The 19,012-nt window shown below is 39.0% G+C and overlaps 1 long non-coding RNA gene across 1 annotated transcript in view; it reads right to left on the bottom strand.

Annotated features, from left to right (window-relative positions):
• LOC134728952 (uncharacterized) overlaps positions 1-19,012 on the bottom strand; it is a 173,853-nt gene that overhangs the window by 113,741 nt on the left and 41,100 nt on the right. The window lies entirely within an intron of this gene.

Below are 19,012 nucleotides of genomic sequence, written 5' to 3'. Positions count from 1 at the left end.
TTTATAGATTTTCCTTTCATTAATTTGGATGAAATGAGCCCGAAGACTAAGGGACTCGGTAGAGAAAGAGAGCAATGACTATTGATGACTTTTTGTGGACTTTGCAAATTAACAAAGCCATCTGGTGACAGAGAACCCCACTGGCTGACACTTAGGCCATGTCAACTCCTATCTTTAACCAAGCTTTCACAACTTAAGAGGTCTTCCAGCCTAACCTCACTGCCCAACCTGGACTTCAAAAAGTATAGCTATGTAATTTGTTTATTGCATTCTATTTCATATTCTATTTTTATCCCCAAATAGACCTGCCTGAGAACAGAAACTGTTCTTCCTACTTCTTTTGCCTACAAAAAAGGCATAAAATTAATACATGTTGAGACCTTTTGTACTTTCCTCATCAGAATATACAGTGTTTTAAGAACAGACTGCAAATTTTATCAGTGGAGTGTTACATATCAAGGAGGCCCTCTTTTCTCTCACCTAAGATAGGGCTACATTAAAACAAGCACTTGATAAATGCCTTTTAATGACAGTATAATAAAAAATCATTATAACATTTAATAGCTGCTTGTCACATGTACAAATATATACAGCAGTTTTAAAACAGTAGGTACAAAATAGAAAAGTTCCCATATCTTACCAAGTTGATAGCTAGCTTTTAAATAACTGCAGCACACTGGTAGACATTATGTAAGTGAATCTGTACTTCCAAATAGGCATGTTTTACACTTCTGAATATGTGAATAAAGGAATTGTTCTAAGGTATTCACTACACACACATGTGGACGCACACACACACACATACACATTTTCATCATTGGCAACTTTTTCCTGGATTCCTCAGGCTTGAGTCAAGTGTGTTCACCCGCTCTGCCTTTCACCACTGCCATCTCTTCATACACCCGTAACTACCTGGCACAGGGTGAAATCATGATTTAGCAAAAGGGCAAGTAGGAGGCAAAATGGAGTGCTATCTTCCCTAATTGCTATTTAAAGGAAACAATAAAAAGGATGAAACAAATTAAATTAGCAAAGAAGCAAGAGCATCCCAATGAACTGGCCAAGATAATCAACTTGGAAAATTAGCTATTAAACCTTCATGCATACTCATTTTCATAATTTTTTGTGTGTGCTTCTGAAACGCAACCCCCCATTGAAATGGCTGGGATGAAGTTGCTTCATTTCTCTGAGATAAGTCATTTGCAATTGGTCTTAATGAAATTAGAGGTGAGGTTTTTTAAATGCCCTGGTTCATCATTTCCCATTTCAGTACTGGAGTGTTCTGATTGGAGTTGGGAAAGTATGTAAAGGAGGTGAGAAGCTGGCTCAGACTAGTCACCTTTCTGAATTCTTCCACTTTATTTTATTATCTTTTCCAAATGTATGTGCAGAGTATGGATTTTGGTTTTTATTGTCATTACCTTTATGTATCATCATCATCACCATATCATCATCCTCATCATCATTTAAAAGACCTGATTTTTACTTATTTGCAGACTATCTTCCTTAAATGTTTAAGGGTAAGAATTTCTATGCATATTTTTTATCTTTTAATCTCATCATCTTGTGCTCTCAATGTTAGTCCTTCTTATGTACAGGTCTTCAACCTCGTAAAAGGCTAATCTTTATTACTCACAGCAGTCATTGAAAAGACCACAAGCATTAATAAAATCTATAAAGAATAAATATTCACACTTACTTTTACCAAATAATTCTAATTTTTCAGTCTGTGAGCTGTTACTAAAGTACAAAATAAGTAGCCAAATGCATTTATTTAAGAGTCTTCTTTGGAACTTCCTTTCTACTCATGGGTTTGCTAAATTGCTACCTGGGGCAAAACAGGAATTAGAGCACATATTTAAACAGGACAAATTTTAATAGGAAGAGAAGCAATGAATTTGGATTATTCATCATCAAAAATTGTGAGAGCCAATGTCCTGAAGATTAGCTATTCACATATGAATGTTTCAATTGAAGATTAAGAACATACCTTTATATAGTGGATTATTAGTGTGGTCTACTCCTCTTTTCCTTGATTTTGCTTTTTTTAAAATAAATATTTTAATCTACTGCTGAAGGAAATAATTTCTATAAACCCTTTTCTCCACATGTGAACAGTGAGTGGCACTTCTGAACTCAGGCAAGATTTAATAATCCCAGAACTCTCAGACCAGAATTTCAGAGGCCCCTAGATGTGTTATGAGGCAGCTTAACAATATGATTTCACAGGCCTTGGGTGGCAGAAGGAAATCCAAATGTATGCTTGGTACCTAAAAGGCCAATGTTCAAGCTAACTAGTGCTCTGCATGTTCAGTCTTATTTATTCTTTATTTCTGAGAAAGAAATAAAAGACCAAAAGAGAAACTCTAAATCAGGGGTGTCCAATCTTTTGGCTTCTCCGAGCCACATTGGAAGAAGAAGAATTGTCTTAGGCCATACATAAAATACACTAGCACCAACAATAGACGATGAGCTAAAAAATAAAAATAAAAATCACAAAAAAATTCTTGAGGTTATAAGAAAGTTTACTAATTTGTGTTGGGCCATATTCAAAGCCATGTTGGACTGCATGTGGCCCGTGGGCCGCAAGTGGGACGCGGCTGCTCTAAATCAAACTAAGTAGATGGAACTTCAGGCCAAGTATTTGATATTCGTGTTAACTTTAGCTAACTTTAGCTAAATGGAAAATGCCTGATGGCATACAATTAGATTAAAATACATTTTCACTAGAAAGACAAAGAGGTCTTACCTTTTGAGGTGCCAATCAATAGCCCTTGGTAGATATACATCTTCATAATTGTGTATTAATATTAACTTTGTATATTTTAAATTTATCAGAATAGGATGATGTGTGCCCCTTGTTTACAATTGTGTTAAAACATTTAAAATGAAAAACACATGTATTAAACTGTCACACCACCTGATCCATTTTTTCCTTTGTTAGGAATCAACACGTTAGATTTTCAAGTTGTTTTCTCGCCTGTTAAATTTCATTCCTGAAACATTTTTGAGTGCCTACTATTTCCCAGGTTACTGTATTTACTCTGGGAATTCAGTATAAGGGATGAATTAGACATAGGCCCTGCCCCTACTAAAAAAAACCACAGATATGGAGTTTGATGACAGACAAGGAAATGTTACTACGCAACTTGGAAAATGAAATGTTTATGCTGTAAAAGATAAAGTAGACTATTTGGGTTTTATTGTTTTTCTGTTTTTTGTTTTTGTTTTTGAGATGGAGTCTTACTCCATCGCCCAGGCTGGAACGCTGGGGCACGATCTCGGCTCACTGCAACCTCCACCTCCTGGGTTCAAGCAATTCTCCTGCATCAGCCTCCCAAGTAGCTGAGATTACAGGCACATACCACCACACCTGGCTAATTTTTGTATTTTTAGTAGAGATGGAGTTTTGCCATGTTGGCCAGGCTGGTCTTGAACTCTTGACCTCAAACAATTCACCTGCCTCGGCCTCCAAAAGTGCTGGGATTACAGCTATGAGCCACCATGCCCAACCGATAAAGTAGAATATTTGCACTTAGAAACAATCCATTTTGTTCTTCTGGGTTTTATTTGTTTATTTATTTAGAGACAGGGTCTTACATTGTTGTCCAGGCTGGAGTGCTATGGCCAATCATAGCTCACTGCAGCCTGGGGCTCCTGGGATCCAGGAACCCTTCCACCTCAGCCTTCCAAAGCACTGAGGTTACAGGCATGAACCACTGCCCCTGGCCAAATTCTTTGTTCTTTTTTTTTTTTTTTTTTTTTTTTTTTGAGAAGGGATCTCACTAAGGCACCCAGACTTGAGTATAGTGGCATAATCATGGCTCACTGCAGCCTCAACTTCCCAGGCTCAATCAATCCTCCCACATTAGCCTCCCTAGTAGCTGGGACTATGGGCACACACCACCATGCCTGGTTAATATTTATATTTTTTGTAGAGACGGGTTTTGCTTAAGTGGTCCTCCTGCCTCAGCCTCCTAAAATGCTGGGATTATAGGCGTAAGCCACCACACCTGGCCCTAATTCTTTGTTTGTTAAATCTTATGGTTGCTTAGAGCAAAAGGAAAAATGACAAACATATATAGAATCCCAACTCTGTTCTAGGGATTTTATATTTTAAAATAATGCACCCTTGTCTCAAAGAATCATAAACCATAAGAGTTGAAAGAAAACGTTTTTTAAAAGTTAAGCTTTTGGCCAGGTGCGGTGGCTCGCACCTGTCATCCCAACACTTTAGGAGGCTGAGGCTGGCAGATTGCTTGAGGCCAGGAGTTCAAGACCAGTCTAGGCAACATGGTGAAACCCCATCTCTACCAAAAAAAAAAAAAAAAAAAAATTAGCCAGTATGGTGGTGAGCGCCTGTAGTCCCAGCTACTCAGGAGGCTGAGGCACGAGAATCGCTTGAACCCAGGAGGTCAAGGCTGCAGTGAGCTATGATCATGCCCCTGTGCTCCAGCCTGGGCAACAGAGCAACACCCTATCTCTAAAAAGAAAAAGTAAGATTTAAATTAAAACTAACCTGATATAGGAAGAGGTTAAACATAAGTTTTGAGGAACATTAATCTAGGTCACATGGTAAATAAGTGGGCTTTTATGGTCTATTTGGGGTACCTGTGGTAGATTAAGGATGACTGCAAATTCTTTGCCACTCTTTCCACTGAGAAGCAGAGCACCTCTCCTTGGATCTAAATGGCCTCTATCACAATTTTGACAAACAGAAATAACACTGTACTAGTTTTCCAGGCCCAGACCATAAGAAATTGGCAGCTTCGACTTTATATCTCTTGGAACACTCACTCATGGAATCCAGCCACCATCCTGTGAGGAAGCCTAAGCAGGCCCACAGAAAGCCCCTTGTCGAGAAGAACCAAGGACCGTGGCCAACAGCCTCCATCCGGTTCCCAGCTGACAGCCAACACCAAGTTGCCAGCCATGTGAGCCCTGTTGGAAGTGAATCCCCCAGCCTCAGTCTACAGCTGACACCAGGTAGGACAAATGTAAACTGCCCGGATGTGCCCTTTCTAAACTCCTGACCCATAAAATTGTGAGTAAAAAAAAATTTGGCAGGCGGAAGAGGGTAGATTGTTATACGATAACAGATAATCAGAACAGAATCTAATTATGATTAATACCATCAACTCTATGTACAAAGTAATAATACAGGTTCTAGAGTCAAACTGCGTGGAATCCAGCTGTGTCACCTTGAACAATTTAATCTCTCTGAGCCTCAGATTCTTCTGCAAAATTAGGTTAACTATAATCTAAGTCACAGGATTTTTGAAAGAATTAAATGAGACAATTCACATAAGCACTTAGAAAGGGCCTAGCCCATAGCTAACATTATTGAGAATTCACTATTATCATTGTAGGAAAATGTGCTGAAAAGTTAGAGACTACCAATTTTAAATGGACTTTGAAAACACATGTATTCACAGCTTGAGACTTGTCTATCTATCGGATTTTTCAGCTTTACTCTCCTCAGCTTCCCATATAAAATCATGAACATGTCAATGACTGTCTCCCTCAGGGTTAATTTGGTGTTATCCCAAGCTCTTATATTTCACGTACTGTGAAAATATTGTTTCAAGAAATGGTCCGCTCATCAAAATCGTGTATCTCAATTGTGTTAAGTATATAATGACTTGCCATGTTAGCAAGATAAATCCAGGGTTAATTTAATGTGAGTATTTGAGATCTGTTTTATTTTTTCTGGTTCTGGGAACTTAAACATTTATTCCACTTGATTTTTTTTCTCCCTTGTTTTTAGTTAGAAGCAGCATTCCAACAAGAAGATCCACAAGATGAATTTGCAAATAGCAGTTTCCAAACTTTTGAATTGTTCAACCTGAGCAACAGTTCCATCTCCATGAATACTTCACATATTGTTTATCCTGCTCTTAAACGTTACCTGATTCTGCTACTACAAATCAATCAAAGAACTGGTGATTTGTCTTGGGGTCTTAAATTAATTTTGAGCAGCTCTGCAAGCTGTGTCCCATGAGAGAGCTTGTGGGGAGGAAAATCAAAGAAAAGCTAAAAAAAAAAAAAAAAAAAAAAGAAAAGGAGAACAAAAACAAAAGAACACCCACAGGTTTGCAAATTGAGGTCTGAATAATACACCAGTCCCATTAAATTATGTTGTTAATCCCAAGACAATTAGTCTTCCTGTGAGAAGTGTATGTAGGAGCACATTCTAAGTACATAGATGGTTGTCTGAAACTCAGAATAGTATCGCATATCAACCCAAAATGATCTCTCCACAGATCATAAATGACATTACTTGAAATATCTTAATTTGTATATCAGGTTCTTTGACATGGGAAAATTCCCTGAATATTTATGCAAAATGAAAGCAAAGAACACTATAAATTGAAATGCAATAAAAGGAGTTTATTTCCAAGCCACAGCTTGGAATCATCTCCGTTTTGAATGTTGCTGGCAAAGAATGTATTCTTGATTAGGCTTTGTTGATAGGCAAAATGTGGAGCACATTTCCAGTTCTAATAAGTCTCTGAGGCTCTAGAAATTCATTTCTGAGCTACATAAAATAGATCAGCACAATTTCTCCTCTTCTCTCCTACCAAGAGAAAAAGAAGCACCCAACCAGAATAGAACTGACAGTATACAAGAGAATTCACAATGTCTAGGATGATCTCTGAACGTATATACAAAGATGAAATGCCATGGAGGGGAGAAAAGTTAGAAGGTCTTAAGAAAGGGTTGGCCAATGCCAATGGTATAGGAGAAAAAGATGGAAGGAATGGGGAAGCATAATTGGGAGGGGAGCAGGGAGAAATTCATGATGATATTACATCCTGTGTTAATAGAATTGCTTCTAGAGGCAACTGTGCCAGAAGTTACTGCCCCCAGAATTTGCAGATATCTTATAGAAGGGAGAATGAGAACCCCAGGGGTCAGTTCCCCATTTTGCCACTGGCCAGCTGCATGATCTTAGAAATATTAAATATTCTGCATTTGTTTTCCCAGATATGTAAAAACAGAAACTACCATGTTACCTACTCGTCCTACAGAAATCTCTGAACTAGAATTCTTTGAAAGTCCATGCGACTTGTAACTTATATGATACAATTTCACAGTTAAAATTTTTGTCATCCCCATTCTAAGAACCTATCCAAGGTGTAAACCTCATAAGCACTAAGGCCATACCTCAGCATCTTGGTTCTGCTTCTTACCTTGCAGGCAGGCTCAAAACTGCCACAGAACCAGAGAGAATGTCATTAGTTTTCTTACTTTTATGGTTATTATCGACCCTTAACTACATGTCTCCCTCTTGGTGGGTTCTCTCCTCCATGGCTCCTCATGTCATGGGGCTACATTTTTGTTGTCAGATTACCTCCAAACACACGGTCCCCCAGCAAACATTAAGTCTAATAAAAACACTAACCAAAAGGTATTAAAAGTTCAGCCTGCATTTTTACGTTTCCTCTGGAGTCTTATTCTTGATAATTTACATAACTGCTTCAGAATACCGAACATGCATTTTTAAATGTCACTGCTTGCAGGGATTATTTGTATATTGCCTTAATTAGGTTCAACTTCAAAATCTGGTTGATCAGAATCGGGGGTTTTTGTGCATTGTATCTCCTGGCGTCTCTAGCGCTGGTTTAATTAGGTTCCCAGCTTGCTTTCACCTAGATCAAAAGCGCGAAGAGGGGACTTGAGGAGGATTATCATAATAAATAAAATACACTTGCTTGTTCTTTCGTTCCTCATTCTGTACGCATTTTTGCATTTTTTGGTTCATATTGTAGAAATAATGAATGCACAACATGCTATTCTACATATGATTGTGTATCTAGCATTCTGCAGACATTTAACTTTTTTTTTTTTTTTTTTTGAGATGGAGTCTCGCTCTGTCACCCAGGCTGGAGTATAGTTGTGCAATCTCGGCTCACTACAACTCCATCTCCCAGGTTCGAGCAGTTATTCTGCCTCAGCCTCCTGAGTAGCTGGGACTAGAGGCATGCACCACCACACCCGGGTAATTTTTTTTTTTTTTTTTGTATGTTTAGTAGAGATGGGGTTTCACCATGTTAGCCAGGGTGGTCTCAAACTCCTGACCTCAGGTGATCTACCTGCCTCTGCCTCCCAAAGTACTGGGATTACAGGCATGAGCCACCATACCTGGCCTGACACTTAACTATTAAACCAAGAACTGTGTATTCAAAAAACTAAACCTACTTTCAAGCTCAACATTACGTCTCAAGGGAATGCAGGACAAATAACTCATACTATGTTTTTAGTGGTCTACACTTTTTCAGAAATGCTGATATCAAGAAAGAAATGTCATCCAAACTATTTACTCAGAAAGTCATATTAATTTTCAAATTGACAGAGAAATCACAAGATGGAATCATCTATCATCAGAACAGGCAAAGAGAATTGGGAAAGATCTCTGATTCATAGAAAAATGAAATCTAGATAAAATATTAGCTAGAGGAAACCTATGTATATCATTCAATCTTTTGATGCTCATTTGGCCATTTTTCAAAAAATACAGAAGTACACAGTATAAAAAGTAAAAGTTTACCTATTCTGCCACAATCCTTCAACTAACTCCTCCTCCACTTTCTTGGACAGCCATTGCTCAGAATTTAGTGTGTAAATGTTTTGAAAACATTCTAGTACCAGATACACAATTGATATGTATATATATAAGGTTTATAAATATAATCATGCAAATAATATCTATATGGATGTACATGGTTATACATTCATTTAATGATTTTCCTTTTGATGAATATTTAGGTTGTTGAATGTCCTAGCAGACACATCTCTGGACACAAGTTTCAATATTTTTGGAGTACGTATTCCTAGGCATGGGAGAGTGGGGCTCCTGTTGGGGGATTCCAGCTGGAAAGAGGAGAGAAAATATTAAGGAACCAAGCAACTGGTGGTAAGATGAGAGAAAGCAAGTTCTACTATGGGTACAAGAATGAGAAGAGGCTGGGCACGGTGACTCACACCTATAATACCAGCACTTTGGGAGGCTGAGGCAGGTGGATCACCTGAGGTCAGGAGTTCGAGACAAGCCTGACCAACATGGAGAAACCCCATCTCTATAAAAAAATACAAAATTAGCCAGGTGTGGTGGCACATGCCTGTAATCCCAGCTAGTCAGGAGGCTGAGGCAGGAGAATCGCTTGAACCCAGGAGGTGGAGGTTGCAGTGAGCCAAGATGGCGCCATTGCACTCCAGCCTGGGCAACAAGAGTGAAACTCAGTCTCACACAAACAAACAAACAAACAAACACAAGAATGGGAAGAACCCTAAAGTTTTCAAATGTTGGAAACAGGAGCAAACATCAGACTTTTTAGCAAGATGTGCTAGTGTCTAAGGATGTGAGCCCTCTTTAATGCTTGACATTGAACAAATGAAGTGCAATGATCTGTCTAATCCATCAACAAATCTTCATTGACCATCTCAGACATACAGGCTTTAATCTGTGCTTTGCAATAATTTTTTCACTAATTAAAATAAGTGTAGATAGCAGGGCATTTAAATTTTAAGATACTATACTTTAGACCTGATTATAATTCAGTTGCAAATAATGTCTGCTTAGCTGAGGTGTACGACACTCTACGGAGAGGGCCCTGGTATCTTTTGCCGCATGCGATGAGTCTGTGCTAAGCAGAGTTGTGATCCCAGTTGTAATTTAATACAATTTTTATCACCTTAAACTTCCTTACTATCAATTTCTAAAATACAAACGGTACTTTTTTCTTATTATATAATTAGAAAACATCCACTCATTAATTGTCAGTGAGTTACCTTGCTATTTTAAGTGGTGAAATAATCAGTGGTTGTTAAATGATTTCATAACTGTGCCAGAGCCTAAATCACAATGCAGAGTGTTACAACCTATACATCGAGTATTATTTGCACATTAGTCAAGCGTACAATCATTTGTTAATGCTCTCAACAAGTGGTTTCCAGGATCTTTTTCTTAACTGAATTTGTCAAAAACAGACCTCAAGACATCCAAATCAAGAAAGTTTAAAAGTATTTATCTCACTGAGCAAAGAAATGTTTATATATATAATTTCATATATATGTAATTTTACATAGTTTTCTATTTAGCATATTTATTAGCATCAAATAAAATATGTTATTTTATATATTGTTGCAAAGCATAGTATAGTAGTTGTTTCATTGTAGGCAATACTTAAAGTGATAGTTAAGATTCTTGAGAATTAGCTAAAAATCAGTACCTAAGAATCAGATATATGCAATAAGTATCACTGAGACAAAACCTTTCCTGGGGCCAGGCATGATGGTTCATGCTTATAATCCGAGCACTTTGAGAGATCAAGATGTGTAGGCCAATCTTATTGTACAGATAGTAAATTTTATTTGCTAAACATTGTTATTTCTTATATCACACAACTGGTGTCTTCCTGTTTCTAAAATATGCAGTTCTACCACACACCACTGGCAGCGCATATCAGTATACAGGTGTACACTAGTGGTTTGCCTTGTCTTGGACTCAAATACTTGGCCTTATATCTCTTTTTGTAAAACTCATTTTGGAATATTTTTACCATTCTGACCATAGCCAGCTCTTAGTTACTTGTAAGAATAGAAGTGTAGAAGTAAGGATTTTTCAGTTTTGTTTTGTTTGTTTGTTTTTGAGACAGGGTCTTGCTCTGTCACCCAGGCTGGGGTGCAGTGGCACAATCACATCTTGCTGCAGCCTTGATCTCCAGGAGTTCAACACAATCCTGAGCAACATAGAAAAAACCCATCTCTACAAAATATTGAGGAACCAAGCAACTGGTGGTAAGATGAGAGAAAGCCAGTTCTACCATGGGTACAAGAATGAGAAGAGGCTGGGCGCAGTGACTCATACCTATAATCCCAGCACTTTTTTTTTTTTTTTTGAGACGGAGTCTCACTCCTTCGCCCAGGCTGGAGTGCAGTGGAGTAATCTCAGCTCTCTGCAACCTCCGCCTCCCAGGTTCAAGTGATTCTCCTGCCTCTGCCTCCTGAGTAGCTGAGATTACAGGTGCGCACCACCACACCTGGCTAATTTTTGTATTTTTAGTAGAGATGGGGTTTCATCATGTTGGTCAGGCTGGTCTCAAACTCCTGACCTCGTGATCCGCCCCCCTTGGACTCCCAAAGTGCTGGGATTACAGGCGTGAGCCACTGCGCCTGGCCAAAAACTTTTTTAAAAAATTAGTGGGGTATGGTAGTGCATGCCTGCAGTCCCAGCTACTCAGGAACTCAGGAGGCTGAGGTAGGAGGATCACTTGAGCCTGGGAGGTTGAGGCTGCTTTGAGCTGTCATCATGCCACTGCACTCCAGCCTGGAGGACACAGTGAGACCTTCAAAAAAAAAAAAAAAAAAAAAAAAAAGAATGTCTGGGCCAGAAATAGGAAGAAGTAGGAGTATAACTATGAGCAAATCAATGGTATAACATCCCTAAAGAAAGAAACTGTTGGTCAGAAGGAAGAATGGTTAGGTTGGAACACAGAAAAATGAATGCTTATCCACACATTTGACCAAGGAAAAGGATGGCCCACTCAGGGACTTGACCAGTCCTAAGAGAAAAATTTCTTTATTATGGTTGCACATTCTTCAGACTCCCTGGCACTCTTATACAGAATTATGAGCCCTCCTTGACCGAATTCCAAGTTTCTGACTTTAAACCTTTCAAGATACTTCTACACGAAGAGTGTTCCCCATCTCTTATATTTCTTAATGCAGATTATTAAATATTCTATCTATACAACCATCAACAGTTTGGTTAATATGACTTTTTCCACGAGAAACTGAACCACTATTAGTATACTGACATAATCCTGGGAATAAATCACTTACACATATGCATATGTGCACAGTATTTAATTTTTTGTAGGAGACTGATTTAAATATTTTAAAAGGTCTACCATGATAGACTTCAGCAATTTTATAAAGAACCCAGTTAGCCCCCTGTAAAGCCAGGGTCTAAAAGAAATTTCATTTACTTTACCTATACTTTGCACCTAATTATTCGTTTGGTTGAAGTTTTAGACTTCTATGACCCTTAATGGAAACAAAAACAGAATAATCATCCTTGCTTCAAAGTGCAGAGCCACTTCAGGTTAGAGACAGCAAAATGTAACAAAGAAGCAAGCAGTGTGGAAAAAAATGCAAAAAGGAGAACTTTCAGAGCCTTCGGAATCAGGTCTCCTTAGAATGGCTTGAAGAAAATATTAGATGTAACCATATAAACAAACAAACAAAAAAGCTGGGCGCGCAGTGGCTCATGAGTATAATTCCAGCACTTTGGAGGCCAAGGCAGGTGAACTGCTCAAGTCCAGGAGTTTGAGACCAGACTGGGCAACATGGCAAAACCCTGTCTCTACAAAAAATACAAAAATTAACTGAGCTTGGTCACACACACCTGTAGTCCCAGCTACCAGGGATGCTGAGGTGGATCACCTGAGCCCAGGAGGTCAAGGCTGCAGCAAGATGTGATTGTGCCACTGCACCCCAGCCTGGGTGACAGAGCAAGACCCTGTCTCAAAAAAAAAAAAAAAAAAAAAAAAACCCAAAAAAAAACCTCACTTCTACACTTCCATTCTTACAAGTAACTAAGAGCTGGCTATGGTCAGAATGGTAAAAATATTCCAAAATGAGTTTTACAAAAAGATATATAAGGCGAAGTATTTGAGTCCAAGACACAGCAAACCGCTAGTGTATACCTATATACTGATATGTGCTGCCAATGATGGTGTGGTAGGACTGCATATTTTAGAAGCAGGAAGACACCAGTTGTGTGATATAAGAAATAATAATGTTTAGCAAATAAAATGTGCTATCTGTACAATAAGACTGGCAGGGTTTTTTAAAGTGCTTTTAGCCTAAATAATTTTTGGAAAACTCTAAAGGAGAGTGGGGGAGGTTAGTGCTGCTGAGAAAGAAAAAGAGAGAGAAAAGGACACTTAAGGCTTAAAGTTATTTAAAAGTTAAAAATATTTTAAAATATCAAGAAGAGAGAACAAGAAACTCAGAAATGTAAAATGGTAAGACTAGGACTCTGCTAATATATTAAAAAGTGACAGGTATTTTAATGTAAAGGCATAAAAAAATTAAAGGTAAAACTAGGAATAGATATAGGCTGGGTGCAGTGGCTCACACCTGTAATCCCAGCACTTTGGGAGGCCAAGGCAGGTGGACTGCTTGAGGTCAGGAATTCAAGACCAGCCTGGCCAACATGGTGAAACCCTGTCTCCACTAAAAATACAAACATTAGCCAGGCATGGTGGTGCACACCTGTAATCCCAGCTACTCCAGAGGTTGAGGCAGGAGAATCACTTGAACCTGGAAGCCGGAGGTTGCAGTGAGCCCAGATCGCGCCACTGCACTCCAGCCTGGGAGACAGAGTGAGACTCAATCTCAAAAACAAACAAACAAAAAGAATATTAAAAGATAAAATCATGATGCCTTAAAAATCAAAAAACAAGACAAATTAAAATGGGTCAAATATATTCAAACAACAAAAATTCCAAAGCAGGTTTTTAAAGCATTTTGGGGCCAAATTTTTTTTTTTTGAGACGGTCTCCCTCTGTCGCCCAGGCTGGAGTGTAATGGCATGACCTCAGCTCACTGCAACCTCCACCTCCTGGGTTCAAGAGATTCTCCTGCCTCAGACTTCTGAGTTGCTGGGATTACAGGCACGCACTACCACGCCCGGCTAATTTTTGTATTTTTAGTAGAGACGGGGTTTCACCATGTTGGCCAGGCTGGTCTCAAACTCCTGACCTCAGGTGATCCGTTTGGGGCCAAAAATTTTTAACTTTTTATTATAAACCATTCACATATAAAAAAGGAAAGAAAACAGCAAGGTGCACTTATGTACCCCACCTGCTCAACAACCATCAACCTATAACCAACCTTATTTCACCTGTACTTCCTACTTCCTTTCTCCTCCTCACTCTTCTACCTTCTTCCCCCGGCTTCCCCTAACCCATATTCTTTTTTGAAGTGCTCTGTTAAACACCGCTTCTCTCTGGGTGGTGTGCTCATTTAATGATACTTAAATGCCCAATTCCTCAAGCTTTCACTGTTCGATTATCAAAACACTCTCATTCTGGTTCTTAACACTCTTGTTCATCATAAAACTCCACTCCCATTTTCATTTTAAGACTTCCCTGCTACCCCACACCATTTTTGCCTGCTCTCTGCCCCTTCTTCCCTAGTGCAGACTAGTCTTGCCTCCCAAGGCCTGGTGTGGGAGGAATCGTGGCCCACCCTCTCATAGCCAGTTCTTCCAGATGCTTACCCAGCTGTGTTGGCAACATTTGAACAAAAACAGATTCCCATTCCCCAACTTAGTGAGGCAGGGAACCATTCCAGAATTGCCATTTCTCTTGGGGTGGAGGACAAGTGGGATGACCTTCACCACTTGAGACAGGGGAAAAGCGGGGAAAGGGTTGTTACTCCTCGAACTGTGCATTCTCTCAAAAGGCACTCCCTCCTTGCCCCTAGTCCTCCTGGGAAGAGGTTGGCTGTGATGCTTCCGTTCGATGGCCACTATTCTCACTTAGAAGCGAATGATTCTACACCTTTTCCACTCAACCGTTACAGGACTGACTGCACAATTTGTAAGGCTCAGTGAAAAATAAAAACGCAAGGCCCCTCATTGAAAAATGATTCAGAATTTCAAGGTGGAGGACATCAACAAGATGGCGGAATAGGAAGTTCCTGGCTCTAACCCACCTCACAAAAATACTGACTAGCAACTCTTCACAGACATGAATGCCTTTGTGAAAATCCCTGAACCCAGGGATGAAGTGGCTGAAGCATCCACTGTGGAGCTCAAAAATGCAGAAAAACTACCTTAGAAGGAAAAGGTCAACTTCGCTTTGACTATGTCACCCCTCCCTGAGGCCACACAGCACCACACCAAGTAGAGTTCTTTAGACCTACAGTTTCTCCAGTGGGGAAAAGAAAGCCTGAGGCAGACATCCAGCTTTCCCAGTATTCTGGGCCCAGGGAGTCTAGCAGATCCACTGCCATCCCACCTCACAGGGAATGCTAAGGGAATTGGCAGGGCTGGACCACCTAAAGTTAGGTAGAAATAAAGAGAGAGAGTGGGACTCACAGCATCCAGTGTCAGGATCTTGACAGTGGCACCAAGTCCCTGCCATTAGCATTGTCCAACCAGAGAGCCCAGCCAGCCTACACCCAACTGCAAAGCACAGCCTGCAGCTCTGCCTGACCAGGGAGCCCAGCCTACAGCCCACCTAACTGCAAGGCCCAGACTGCAGCCATGTCAATCTAGGAGCCTAGCAGCAACCCTGATTAAGTACAGAGCACAGCCAGCAGCCCCATACAACCAGGGAGCCCAGTCAGCAGCCTCACCCTACCTTGGGCATGGGCAGCAGCCACACCCAACAGAGACCCAAGGAGCAAGCCCCACTGGCCCACAGACACTATCAGCTGGCTGTTCCACAACCCCAGGCGGGGCTAACTGGTGAAGGTATTTCCCTACCAAAGCAAACCTGTAAAGGCTGAAAGAAGGGACTGCTTCCTCAAATGCACAGACACCAATGCAAGGATAAAAAGATCATGAAGAATCAGGGGAGTGTGACATCACCAAAGGAAGCTAACAAAGTTCCAAGAGTCAGCGCTAAAGAAACAGAGATCTATACATTGACAAGCAAAGAATTCAGAATAATCCTTTTAAAAGTTCAATGAACTACCAGAAAACACATATGCCAAAACAAAATTAGGAAAACAATATATGAATAAAATAAGAAGTTAACAAATAAATTAAATATCTAAAGACTGTCCCAGACAAACAAAAGCTGAGGGAGGTCGTCACCACTAGACCTGCTTTACGATAAATGCTAAAGGGAATTCTCCAATCTGAAATGAAAGAACACTAATTACTCACATAAAAATGTATGAAAACATAAAACTCACTGGTCAAAATAAGTACATAGTCAAATTCAAAATACTCTGATTCTGTAATGGTGGTGTGTAAATTACTTATCTCTAGTACAGTCATACCTCAGAGATATTGCAGGTTTAGTTCCACACCACCACAATAAAGCAAATATCTCAATAAAGCATGTCACATGAATTTTTTGGTTTCCCAGTACATATAAAAGTATTATTTATATTAGGTTGTAGTGTTTATTAAGTGTGCAATAGCACTATGTCTAAAAAAACAATGTACGGACCTTAAAAGTACTTTATTGCTAAAAAAAAAATTGCTAACAATCACCTGAGCCTTAAGCAAGTTGTCCTCTTTTTGCTGATGGAGGGAGAGTCTTGCCTCAATGCTGATGGCTGCTGACTGATCAGAGAAGTAGTTAACTGAAAGTTGGGGTATTTCTGGCAATTTCTTAAAATAAGACAATAAAATTTGCCACGTTGACTGACTCTTCACAAAAGACTTCTCTGTAGCATGTGATGCTGTTTGATGCATTTTACACACAGTAAAACTTTCAAAATTGGAGTCGATTCTCTCAAACTTTGCCACTGCATTATCAACTAAGTCTATGTATAATTCTAAATCCTTTGTTGTCATTTCAACAATGTTCACAGCATCTTCATCAGGAGTACTTTTCATTTCAAGAAACTACCTTCTTTGCTCATCCATAAGAAGTAATTCCTCATCTGTTCAAGTTTTATCATGAGGTTGTAACAATTCAGTCAGATCTGTAGGCTCCACTTCTCATTTGAGTTCTCTTGCTATTTCTGCCATATCTGCAGTGACTTCTTCCACTGAAGTCTTGAACTCCTCAAAGTCATCCATGAGAGTTTGAATCAATTTCTTCCAAACTCCTGTTAAAGTTGATATTTTGACCTCCTCCCATGAATCACAAATGTTAATGACATCTAGAGGGATGAATCCTTTCCAGAAGGCTTTTAATTTACTTTGCCCAGATCCATCAAGGGAATCACTATCTATGGCAGCCTTATGAAATATATTTCTTAAATAATATGATTTGAAAGTTGAAATTACTCCTGGTTCCATGGGCTGCAGAATGGATATCGTGTTAACAGGCGTGAAAATAACATTGATTTCCTGTACATTTCCATCAGAGCTCTTGGGTGACCAGGTGCATTATCAATGAGCAGTATTACTTTGAATCAAATCGTTTTGCTGAACAGAAGGTCTCAACAGTGGGCTTAAAATATTCAGTGAACCATGTCTAAACAGATGTACTGTCATCTAGGCCTTGTTGTTCCATTTAGAGAACACGGGCAGAGTGGATTGAGCATAATTCTTAAAGGCCCTAGGATTTTCAGGATGTTAAATGAGCATTAGCTTCAACTTAAAATCACCATCTGTATTAGCAGATGAGAGTCAGCCTGTCCCTTAAGCTTTGAAGCCAGGCATTGACTTCTCCTCTCCAGCTACGAAAGTCTTAGATGCCAACTTCTCCCAATATAAAACTGTTTCATTTGCATGGAAAATCTGTTGTTTAGTGTAGCTGCCTTCATCAATGATCTCAGCTAGATCTTCTGGACAACTTGCTGCACCTTCTCCATCAGCACTTGCTGCTTCACATTATACTTGTATGTTATGGAAATGGCTTCTTCCTTAAACCTCATGAACCAACCTCTGGCCAGCTTCCAATTTTTCTTCTGTAGCTTCCTCACCTCTGTCAGCCTTCATAGAATTGAAGAGAGTTAAGGCCTTGCTCTCCATTAGGATTTAGCTTAAGGGAATGTTGCGGTTGATTTGATCTTCTATGGAGACTACTAAAGCTTTCTCCATATCAGCAATAAGCTGTTTCACTTTCGTATCATTTGTACACTCACTGGAGTAGCACTTTTAATTTCCTTCAAGAACACTTTCTTTGCATTCACAACTTGGCCATTTGGTACAAGAGGTCCAGCTTTCAGCCTGTCTCAGCTTTCAACATGCCTTCCTCACTAAGCTTAACCATTTCTAGCTTTTGACTTAAAGTGAAAGACTTGTGACTCTTCCTTTCACTTGAGCACTTAGAGGGCATTGTAGGGTTATTAATTGGCCTAATTTCAATATTACTGTGTCTCAGGGAATAGGGAGGCCCAAGGAGAGGGAGAGAGAAAAGGGAATGGCCAGTGAGTGAAGCAGTCAGAACACATGCAACATTTATTATATTCACCATCTTATATGATGCAGTTTGTGGTACCACAAAATAATTATAACAGTGATATCAAAAGTCACTGATCATAGACCACCATAATAGATATAATAATAATGAAAATTTTGAAATATTATAAGAATTACTGAAATGTGACACAGAGACACAAAGTGAGCACATGCTGTTGGAAAAATGGCACCAATAGACTTGCTTGACAAAGGGCTACCACAAACCTCCCATTTGCAAAAAACACAATATCTGTGAAGCACAATAAAATGTGTTTATATAAAGGTTAAATTACAAAATCGTTAAAAAAAACTATAGCTACAATAATTTGTTAAGGGATCTACAATAAAAAAAGATGTAAATTGTGATCTCAAAAACATAAATGTTGAGGGAAGAAGTAAAAGTACAGTTTTTGTATGTGATCAAAGTTATCAGCTTAACATAGACTGTTATAACTACAAGATATTGTATGTAAGCCTCATGATAAACGTGAGCAAAGATCTATAATAGATATACGAAAGATAAAGAGAATGGAATCAAATATATATATGATTATATATTTTGATATATATCAAAATATATATATAATATATAATATATATATTTAATATGTATGCTTTGATCTGAAGACAGCAAGAAAGAGAGAAACAAAAGAAGTACAAAACAGCCAGAAAACAATTAACAAAATGGCAGTAGTTAGTCCTCACCAGTCAGTAGTTACCTTGAATGTAAATGAATTAACTTCTTCAATCAAAAGACATAGAAGAGCTGAATGGATTTTTTAAAATAGGCCAAACTATATGCTGCCTACAAGCAAGAGACTCATTTCAGCTTTAAGGATACACATAGACTGAAATTGAAGGAATGGAAAAAGATATTTTATGCAAATAAAACCAAAAGAAAGCCAGGAT

This window comes from Pan paniscus, chromosome 15 (genome assembly GCF_029289425.2).
Source record: "Pan paniscus chromosome 15, NHGRI_mPanPan1-v2.0_pri, whole genome shotgun sequence".
NCBI lineage: Eukaryota > Metazoa > Chordata > Mammalia > Primates > Hominidae > Pan > Pan paniscus.
Note: the sequence above shows the minus strand (reverse complement) of the source record. Positions and strands in the feature narration are given on the sequence as shown.